Source organism: Trachymyrmex septentrionalis, unplaced genomic scaffold, assembly GCF_001594115.1.
Source record: "Trachymyrmex septentrionalis isolate Tsep2-gDNA-1 unplaced genomic scaffold, Tsep1.0 scaffold183, whole genome shotgun sequence".
Lineage (NCBI taxonomy): Eukaryota > Metazoa > Arthropoda > Insecta > Hymenoptera > Formicidae > Trachymyrmex > Trachymyrmex septentrionalis.
This window is the reverse complement of record NW_017305001.1, coordinates 78,111-90,103: the sequence shown is the minus strand read 5'-3', so window position 1 is coordinate 90,103 and position 11,993 is coordinate 78,111. Positions and strand designations below refer to the sequence as shown.

The 11,993-nt window shown below is 33.6% G+C and overlaps 1 long non-coding RNA gene across 1 annotated transcript in view; it reads right to left on the bottom strand.

Moving 5' to 3' along the window:
- Window positions 1-3,301: 3,301 nt before the first annotated feature.
- The window catches only part of LOC108746637, a 17,117-nt gene continuing 8,425 nt past the window's right edge, over window positions 3,302-11,993 (bottom strand). The window contains exon 4 of the long non-coding RNA XR_001939182.1: window positions 3,302-3,314. This is a non-coding gene — a long non-coding RNA (uncharacterized LOC108746637). The remainder of the gene's footprint in view (window positions 3,315-11,993) is intronic.

Here is an 11,993-nt window from a genome sequence, read left to right as displayed (position 1 = left end):
ATATACAATCGCGTCATGCGACAATGAACAGTACGAATTACGTTGCATTCTCTTTTGCAGCTCTCTTCAATCGGTCCTCCGCGCATACAATTCCGCGGTGCGTTTATTATTCCGCGTTTGCGAGGAAGAGAGTTCCCAGCATAAAATAGCAGAAACAGTTCCTGAGTAAATTAAAAGGAACGTCGGATCAAATTATGACAATCATATACCATATCACACAGGGTGTTCCAAAATTCGCTTTTCGTTTTATTATAATAATGATTAATTTGTATTCGCATATAAGCATTCGTAGAATATTATTGTAGCATGAATTTGTCCTAGATTGACCTTCAATGTCCTTATGTAATATAGTCATAAACTTGCTTTAAAAGGGTTTTAAATGTGATATAAAAAGTACAATATTCTATTACAAATGAAGTTGACTTTAAAATATCCCTAATCGCCTCCACTTATAAAGTAATTGTTTCCACTATATAATGTTTCCCTTTATATTAAATACGTTAGCATTTCTTATAGTATACACATATCTTCAAAATTCGCTAATAATTAAATCGGTTACTTTATATGAATCATCCTGCGCGCGCGCGTATGCATGCTTGCGTATACGTATTATATAATATTGTATACGTAAAATTGTTTTATATACAATATGTATATATGTCAATCATTAATTACAGATTTCGAAACATATATAATAACATATATAATTTTGAACATAAAATTAGGTCCTTTTCAGTCATGAGCGTATCGTGGAATTTTTTCGGGGGAAGTTTTAAATCAACCCAGGATTGTAACGTGCACCAATCGGAATAACAACGAAAAAAAAACAATTTTATTATTGTACTAAAAAGAGAACGTTACTGCACCAACTTTGTTGTTGTAATTACAATTCTTAATTCTTCTTTTAAAAACTTTTTTTTCAGAAAAACAATAATTACAACAAGACTGTATCAATTATAGCATATATTCTGTTTTTCGCGCGGGACAAAAATCGTACGAAAATTTTCCCTATGTTTGTCAAAGCTTGTATTGACAAATAGAAGTACATATTGAAAATTAGTTATATGATCTTATGAAAAAAAAAATATTTGATATAACAACAAAAAACTCATATAAAGTCAAAAGTTGTATGTGTTTTACGTTTAAAAATGGAAAAGAGGAGTTTGATAGAGTATGTACAGCCGATCACAGAAAAGTTGCAACACTTTTTTCGACGGGTTTCGGAATACAGTTTGCTCACTGAGCGATTAGTTCTTACTTATGGCCACTTTATGGGTTTATTCGGCATATTTTCAAGAATTTTTTTTCAGTAGTAAAATGCAATTAATTTAATCAAACTTTTTACACTTTATTTGTCACTTATTCAAGATTGTATAAAAATTTTTTTAAACGATTTCACGCATGCGCGGCTTCAAAATGGCGGCTGAAGTGAAGGTGGAAAAAAAAGTTTGGACCCTGAAATCTCCAGTTCTAATCGTCTGAAACAAAAAATCCAAAAAGATTCTTAAAATATATGTTAGTGGCTATATCCCGTAGTAGAATGAAACGATTTGGGCATTAAAAAAAAATGGCGGACTTTAGAATTTTTTCACCCCTTTTTTACCCCTAAAATCGTCTAAAAAAGGGGTTAAAAGTAAACGAAAAATTCTAATTCCACTAGGGGCTAAAACTACATAAATTCTGAACAACCCCTGAAAATTTCAGCCCGATCGGTTAAATAGTTCTCCCAAAATCGTGGTCCAAAGGTCGAAAAACGTAGTTTCGAGAAAAACGCGTTTAAAGTTTTGTGTTGACAATTGTTATTATAGTAAAATTATAAAAAAAAGCTTCTTACGCTCAATTGGCGATGCCTGCTCCATACATTATGCCTTCCTGCACATACTTAAGGTACCCGAAAATGATGCTTTTGGGAAATCGAAAATTTTGAAAAATAAACCCATAAAGTGGCCTTATGGATCTAACCATTTACATTCAACCGCTCTATGAGCAAGGTTCCAAAATCAACTGAAAAAAAGTGTTGCAACCTTTCTGTGACCAACTATACATTGTCAATCCAAAATAAAATATTCTTATTAGTAAAGCAGTGAAAATTAGATACCAAAACCGATGTGAATGGATGTGTGCTATTAAGATGTCCGCTAATGGGACCCTCTCAAAACGAAATACTTAATAAAAAATTTCGGGGGGTTTGAATCTCCAAAATCACTTCCCCTCTCACGTTTATGTTTTCAGTATTTAAGTACCAATATTGGAATAAAATTAACACGTTGTAAAAAGATAGGCAGATACAATCATTGAATCATCGTTAGGCTGTTGTCCAAAATTGAAAACTTCATTGTTGTCTGTGGTATTTAATTGGATCCAAACAAGAATTCAGAAATTTAAATAAAATCAAGTCAAAATATGAATTTTTTTTAAGTGCTTTGCGTAGTCAATGAGTTAAAATTAATTATATCAATTAAATAAAACTTACATTCACTTACTCATCATAACGATGATCTGTTATAACACGATGTGATTATAATTATGTCTTGAGAGTGTGTAAGAGGACGTTTCGTATTCGCAGTGTTTATAAATATAATGTTAGAATAAATATTAACATAAAAATCTCTCTCTCGATAATACATATATATAACTTATAAAACAAGAAAACATCATTGTCTCCTAATTAAATCATAATATAACGGATCCGGCAACTCCGCGTTATTTTGCAAATTAAGGCCATTTTCATGTTTCTTGATATGAATTGCTTCAAAAATTAGTTTTTTTATTGAACTCTTGTTCTTTGTCTAAAATTTTTATATCGTTTCAATCAGAATTGTGATTATGCTTTATTCTATGCTCTATAATTATTGAGTGTTGTATGGTATTCCTATTTATATGATTCCGATGTTCATTAATACGTATTTTTAATAACCGTTTCGTTTGGCCCACATAGGATGCATCATAATTTTGACAATTAATTTTGTAGACTACATTAGAATGTAATAGTGAAGAGATAATTTATCTTTGGTGCTCTTATAAAGGAATTTAGTTTATTAAGTACTATGTCTTGCGAAAAAACAGATGATTAAAAGTATCATTGAAAATGAATGGCATTTTTAATAGTATTTTATAATAAGCTGAATGAGTTTTTACAATGGTACAAGTTTTTGCAATGGTACGAGGGCAAGTCAATAAGTTTTTAGAAAAACATAATAAAACACATTTTTTTTATTGATTCATTTTTATTTCTCAACATAGTCTCCTTTCAGCTCGACACTTGATCCAACGATTCTTCAACTTTATCAAGTCGTCCGAATAATATGATTTGTCTAACCCTTCAAAATAAGCCTCTGTTTCGATGATGAGCTGCTCTCTGGTGATGAATCTCTTTCCTCCGAACCATTTCTTCAGGTTTGGAGACAGGAAATAATCGCAGGGGGCTAAATCTGGCAAATATGCTGGATGGGGAAGCAATTCGTAGCGGAATTCGTTGAATTTGACCATCGGTGCCGAGCACGTGTGAACCCCGTGCATTGTCTTGATGGAAGAGCACTTTCTTCTTCGCTAAATAAGGACGTTTTTTCTTTAAAATGTTGTTGAAACGGTGCAATAAGGCTGCGTAATCGCCATTAATCGTTTGCTTCGACGGAAGGTAATCGATATGAATATACCGCGTGCATCTTAAAAAACTGTGGCCATTACCTTTTCCGGCCGACTTCACAATCTTCGCCTTCTTCGGAGCTGGTTCACCCGGTAAAGTTCATTGTTTTGGCTGTTTCTTCGTCTCGGATGGAATCATGTTTCGTCCACAGTAATAAGTCGACGCAGAAATTCATCTGGATTACGTTGAAACATCTCCAAACATTGTTTTGAAATCGTCACACGGTTGCGCTTATGGTCCACAGTGAGCAAAAGCGGCACCCATTTTGCCAATAGCTTTTTCATATCCAATTGTTCGTGCAAAATTGAAATCTGTGTCATGTGATATGCCTGTGGCCTCAACAAGCTTGCGCACTTTCACTCGTCGATCAGTCAAAACAATATCGTGAACTTTATGAATAATTTCTGGCATAGCAGCCTCAATTGGAAATCCCAAACGAGGTACATCACATGTGGATGTATGACCACGTTTAAATTAATTCACTCAATTGTATACAGTCGCAAATGCTGGTGCAGATGTACTATGAACATTATCCAACTCGGCTTTGATTTCTTTCGTTAAACCTTTCATATGTAGATGTTTGATTACTGCACGAAACCCGTTTTTTTCCATTTTGCAAAAAATATAAAGATTGTTCGTTTTAATCGTCTACAGAAATAAAACTCCGCGATGAATTTCGTTCAAAATTTGACAGTAATCAGCTGAAAGATGCTACTTGTCAAAAAATAATGTGACATGACACTGCGAGTGCTCTCTGACAGATTTTCTAAGAACTTATTGACTTGCCCTCATGATATTTTATCACTGAAAATTTTACCACTGGCTAATAATGCTTTCAATGGTGCATTAATTTTATAGTTTTATTGCTAAAATGAGTATTATTATTGATTAATATTTTATTCCAGGATACATATCATAAAATTATGATTAAAACAAATGTTTTTCCCTGAATTCGGAAACTAATTTCATAGTGCTGCGAAGCGATCACCCTGGTTGCATACCGCCATCCACTATCCTCGATTTCTGAAATCGTATGGAAACCGCTGCACTTTGATGATCCATGAACATCTATATATCATATAATCATGAATGTTTAGCTGTGATACATCTATTCAATACATAATCTTAATAGAAATTTGTGCAGTTTAATAGAACATTCAATCAGTTACTGTCCAATATTTAATTTTAATGTTATACCGTCTATTTTCAGGTTACGAAATCATACGTTGTACTTTCGTAATACCAGTTATTAGTAATTTCATAGTACTATAATAGTTGTATATCGTTTTAGACGTCTCCACAGTCTCTCTCCTATCGATAATAGTACGTCACATTGGTACGGATTATGTACATGTATTTAAACAGTATGCAGTACAGGTATAGTATTGATACTATTGTATAATATCATGTACGCTTTTTTGTATTGTTATCGTACAGTTACGCTGCCTCATGGCAGTTCAGTAACAGTACGGTATTTTGTGCGGGTATCGCACGTTTGATCTGGGGGGTAATAATATTTTACTATTGAAGATTTTATTATCGGTCAGTGATAAAATCTTTAATAGTAAAATATTGCCATTAGTAAAATATCATTGAAAGCACTGCTAGATCGTATAAATAAGTAGTTTTCAGTGCAAATGATATTCCTATTGACAGTAATCCAATGGATGGGCAAAATACTATACAACTGATCAAATAATATTTCTATTAATGTATCCAATAGTAACTAATATACCATTAGTCGAATAATATTTCTATTGGATTACATCCAATGATAAAATATTTTACCACTGAAGGAATTTTCTTATTGAACGCCTGAAGTAGTAATATCATTTGATAATGATAAAGCCGTTGAGTCCGTATAATTTCATTATTAGTTTAAATGATTTTACTATTGATCTAAATGATAATATCACTGACGCTTTTCGCGACAGGGTAAGTCAAATGTACTGTTCTATTATTTTTAAAAAATCTGTTGAATTTGTCTGCTATTGAAGGTACGTAGGAAACAGTAAAAAATGTAATTAAATTATCAGGAGTGTTCTTTACGTGTGTATTATTGTTAAATTGTCCAAACTCAGTGTGTAACCTTCTTTTTAATGCTTCCAAAAATTAGACTTATAGCATAATCGTTAGTACGTAAGATGTCAATAATAAAACAAAAATTTTTTTGTTTTATTATTGAAAAGTTGGAAGCAATAATAATAACACTCTGTCTATCAATCCCATAATTGTCCCCAATTTATGGCCCGAGTGACACGAGAAGTAATTTAGATATCGTGCCGAAAACGAAGATTTGTGATACCAATCGTATATCACATATGCATCCTTCCTTATTAAGATTACATCTAAAAAATTCAAACAATTACCTAGTTCCATGATAAAATTTAATCTAGGATGGTACCTATTAAATATACTTAATAAATTATCGATATTTTACTCCTGTGTGTATTGATAATGCAATGTCATCAACATATCTAACATAGAAACCCAATGAAAACAGTAATCTTTCAAGAGAAGTTCTTTCTAAATCTTGCATAACAAGATCCGCTACTATAGGCCAAGTAGCAAGCAGCACTTACAAATCGTTAACAAAGCGCTAAAAAAGCGCATATAATTGCTTTTTTAGCGCTTTGCAAGCGCTGTTGTGCTACTTGGCAGGGGAAAGTAGAGACCCAATAGGAAAATTTAGTTTGAGTATCCAACTAACAAAGGAGGTTAGACAACTCAAAAATTCAAGAAATTCTGAAACTTGGTGTGCAAGAAGAATAGTTCATCAAACCGTAACACAAAACTATTTTTTATTTGTGCGGAATTTCAGTTTTAGAAGGTAAAACACCCCTTTGAAAAAAATCGGTTTTTTTCTTTCGAAGCGAATATCGTCGGAACTATAAGGGATAGAAAAAATTTCCACATTAAAAATTGAATGGCTTTATAAGTACTACAGAACTGTAATAAAAAAAATTTTTTTTAATTAATTATTTACTGAATACCCCCACTATAACCCCTATTTTCAAAAATTTGTTAACGTTTATGTAATTAAAATTAAGAGTATTTTACGCTGAAAACGATGATACATATGATAATTGTATTCCGAAAATTCATTTTCCAAATATAAACGAAAATTTCTCTATTTGCGAGCCCTGTACGTATTGATCTCATACCATGTTGGCTGCGCGAACTAGCGTGAAAGACAAATGCAATACAATCCATCAATACAGTATCAGTACAGCAGCAACTATTGAAATAAGAGCTATTATATAACAACAATAACAATAATAGTAATAATAATAATAATAGTTTGTCAAACTGGTTGCAAAACTAGTTTCATATAATATATTTTGATAGTGTATAAAAGTATGCACAAAACACTTTGGACAATTAAAAACAAAACATGAATAAAGAAATTATTATTTTTATAAAATATCATGTATTTAATTTTGGTCTTAAGAACGACTACTTGCAACATAGTGAAAAAAAAGATACTGTATCAACAGTAATTCCGCATGAATAAAAAATAGTTTTGTGCTCTAAACGAACTACCTTATTTCCACGCAATGCTTCAAAATTTTCTGAATTTTTGAATTGTCTATTTCTCTGTTAAGTGCCTATGCGTACGTGGCAGAAAAAAATCGGAATCAGTAATGTCCATGTAATGAAGCCTCTGGAATTCTAAAAGGGAATAAATATGGAATATTGAAATTATTGATCCAATATTTATTATTTTATTAAAAATAATTTTATTGATTCAATAACACTATTAATAAAACAATTATAATCAATTTTTGTATTTAAAGAAATTCTTGTTTAAAGAAACCAAGTCGTTGAATTTATAAAGTCAGTTTTACTACGTTTGATTATTAAAATAATTCATAAAGCGATATATTATATATACTTACAATTAATTATTATTAATATACGAGGTCTGTTCAAAAAGTAACGCGAATTTTGAATTTCCGCGGGTTTACGTATATTCGATTTTCGATTTTTTTGTGGCGTTATGTTGGTACTCATGTCTCTCACTTATGCCGACAAGTTCGGCCATTTTGAATGTTCAGTTAATTTTTGACAGCTGCTTTGCTTGCACGTGTTTTGGCTCGTCTTCGATTTTTGCCTATTCCAAAAAATGGATCAAAGAATCTGTATCAAATTTTGTGTGAAAAACAAAATTAAGTGCGCGGACGCATTCCAAATGTTGACTGTGGCATATGGTGAAGCTACCTTGGACCGAAGCAACGTTTATCGGTGGTACAAAATGTTCTCAGAGGGCCGAGAAGATGTGAACGACGAAGAGCGTGCCGGACGCCCGAGCACGTCAACAACAGACGAAAACATTGATGAAGTGAAGAAAATAGTATTGGCCAATCGGAACGGTCAATAAGGAATATTACCTGCAAGTTATGCGCAATTTGGGCGAAGCAATCCGCCAGAAACGCCCGGATTTGGGGAAGAACAAAAATTGGCTTTTGCACCATGATAACGCCTCTGCTCACACATCGTTGCTTGTGCGCGAATTTTTGACCAAAAACAACACACTAATGATGCCGCAGCCACCGTATTCCCCAGATCTGGCCCCCTGTGACTTTTTCTTGTTCCCGAAACTGAAGAGGCCCATGAAAGGACGACGCTACGCTACGATTGAGGAGATAAAGACGGCATCGAAGGAGGAGCTGAACAAGATCACAAAAAATAATTTTTTGAAGTGCTTCGAGGATTGGAAAAAACATTCACAAGTGTATAATATCTGATGGGGATTACTTTGAAGGGGACAAAATAGATATTCATGAATAAATAAATAATTTTTGAAAAAACACAAAATTCGCGATACTTTTTGAACAGACCTCGTTTGATTTGCAAATCGCACGATAAATAAGATGTTGCATAGAACTTTATGTTTTAGCGTTAAATGACACAGTGTCACATTGATAATTTTGACTATTGTGCAAACCACACGATAAATAAAAAAAAAGATATACTCGTATAGTGTTTTGTAGGGCATATATTGAACGGAATAAGATGATGCAATTAATAATCTATTTGTGCAACATCTATTCGTAAATAAGTTTATGTAATCGTAATATTTTAATTTATATAAATATACTCGAGGAAGTATTATTCCCAGTTTCATTTGTAACAACAATCAGTCACCATTCTGTTAATAGTAATTGCTTGACAGAATTCTCTTTAAAATGGCGTTATTTAATTTTGCGAACGTAATATGTTAGCAACTACATTTCAAATTGCGAGTATAACACAAATACCTATAACACCGTTTGAAATTGAAGTATAGTACATAATGAAATTCGCGACATTCTACAAAATACTCGTTCGGTATTATTATTAGAACATAATTACGTGCTGGATTTTGCTGATCCATCAGAACCACGTGGAGCACAAGTTGTAGAGTATATTACGGCTGCAGAAAAAGAAGAAAATGAAGATAGTTTTGAACCAGAAGAATGCATTATTAATGATGAAAGTGACAAAGTCAACTTCAGTTATAAGAGAAAAGCTGTTCAATTTTGGAAAGATGGAAAAAAGGCCCGTTGAGATTTAACTAGTGTACAGTCCAAGTTTCGCAAGGTTAAATCCTTAAATCACTACACAGGTGGAAGATAATTGTAGAGAAAGGTGGAATAAATGCAGATAAATTTGCATTTATTACGGAATACGTATTACAAAAGTTTGAAGAAGGTTATGATAGAAGATCTATTATTCATGACATGAATTTAAGATTATGGGTCTTGGAGGTAAAGGACCAAGTTGACTTATCCAAATTTAAAGTAAGTAAATGGTGGATTTGGAAATTCAAGAATGTACACAAAATTGTTTCCCGCAAGATAACAACATTAAGGTTCAATTCAGACTCAATTTACACTTGAAAATATTGGCAATCTAAAAGATGTCGCACAATCGTTTGTTTCAAATGTAAGATCTAACATTCCAACTATCGGAGTTGACAAAATTTATAATGCAGACGAGAGTAGCTTCAACCTTGAAATACAATCTGGATTCCGAACATTGGCGAAATCAGGAGCAAAAACAGTTGAAGCGATGATTCAATCGATATCTTCTACAACACATAGTTACACTATCATGCCGATTATTTTGGCAAGTGGATCTGTTCTTTCACCACTATATATAGTGTTGAAAGAATCTACAGGAACATTTAAATCACGGGTGCAGGAAACTCTATTACGCCTAGTTAATATTTACATTGAATCGTTGAAGTCAGGAAAACTTATGATGGAACACTTTAAAACATGATTTAGTGAAGTGTATCTACCGAATACTGGCGTAAAAGCATGCTTCTACTCGACTCGTGGACAGGACACTGTCCGAGTTAGCTAGAACAATACATTCCTGAAGATAAAGAAGTAAAATTTATGAACAAAATAAACAAAATGAACGGCGAAAAAGAGTCGACGCATAATACATTTAATTAAAGATAATAGTCATAGATACATACAATAAGAAAAAATATTAGAACGGCCTATATTAATATATAAAAACAATATAATATAAAACAAGACAAGTTTCAGCTGCTGGATTGAGCCCTCCTCAGATGTAAAATAAAATGAATACAATAAAAAAAGACTACATAATAAATAAATAATAAATAAATAAATAACGTTCAGTGTTGCAACATTTTTAACGCGCGAAAATCAGCAATTATGGATCTCGATGTGTAGGCTAATGTTGTATAAGTGATAGTGCAGTCAAACCGATGTTAAGATACATAATCAAGTGTTAACTGAAAAAACCGGAAAAGGAAGGGAACTGATAAGAAAAAAGCAAACTTAAAAACTAGACACGCCGCAATTAAGAAGTAAAGTGCTCACTCATCAACACACCTGAATAAGCAAATCAGAGCGTTGTACTGCAGTGACGGTTCTCTCCCGAGGGCTTATGGGCTGCCAAAGATTCATAAACCTGGTTGCCCCCTTAGAATTATCGTGTCATCGGTGGGCAGTCCGCTATATTCTTTGGCTACGTTTTTACACAAGAAATTATTCCAAACCATCCCGAGAGCTGCCAGCTATGTAAAAAACAGTTTTGAACTTGTCGAGAGGTTGAGGGACTTGTTGAGAGGTTGTGCACGTTACGGGGGCACATGAATTAACGTCTTTGTTACCTCTCTCTTCACGAACGTGCCAACGGATGTAGCGATCGACTGTGTGAATGAACATTGGCGGGCTGTTTCCAACGATTGCTCCCTACCCAAGAAGGAATTCTTTCACAGCTTGTCCTGGATTCTTTGTTTTTTTCCTTCGACAATGTTATTTACAGGCAGAGCTTTGGCACCCCAATGGGCTCTCCAATATCACCGATAATAGCGGACTTAGTGATGAGGAGATTGGAGACGGTGTCCTTGATGTCTGTGAATTTGGACATCCTATTTTATTATAGATACGTTGACGACATATGCACTGCGTTACCCCCCTCACAAATCAACGTGTTATTAGAGCGTTTTAATTCATTTCATCCGCGCCTGCAGTTTACCGTAGAAAGAGGCGGCAAAACGATCAATTTCCTGGACGTCACCGTGTCTGTCAACAATAATCGCTTTAATTTCGATTGGTACCGTAAGCCAACGTTTTCAGGTAGATTTTTGAACTTCCACTCTAGTCATCCATTGACGCAGAAAAAAGGCACCATCTTTTCATTAGTCGACAGAGCCTTTTTATTATCCGACGGTATGTTCTACATTAAAAATTTTACCTCCATCATTGACATTTTACTACTGAATGACTATCCACTAGACTTTATTTTTGACTCCATAAATCACAGATTAAAAATTTGATTAGAAAGAGACACAGAGTATACGATATCGCGACTGACAACGATCTAACTAATGAGTCTACCTCTTGGCTTTCCATTCATTCCGCTTCATACGGAGAAACTTAGAGCTTTGAATAAAAGCAAAAGTGATATCAGGGTGGCCTTCCACAGCCCTAACAAAATGAACAAATATGTAAGAGTCCAGAAGGACACTTGTCCCCGTACATCGAAAAGCAACGTTGTTTATAAAATTTTGTGCAATGATTGTGACGCTTCTTATGTTGGACAGACGGGCAGGCAATTAAAAACTAGAATTGCCGAACATCGCAATCATACAATATTAGACATACGAGGTCTGTTCAAAAAGTATCGCGAATTTTGTGTTTTTTCAAAAATTATTTATTTATTCATGAATATCTATTTTGTCCCCTTCAAAGTAATCCTCATCAGATATTATACACTTGTGTCAACGTTTTTTCCAATCCTCGAAGCACTTCAAAAAATTATTTTTTGTGATCTTGTTCAACTCCTCCTTCGATGCCGTCTTTATCTCCTCAATCGTAGC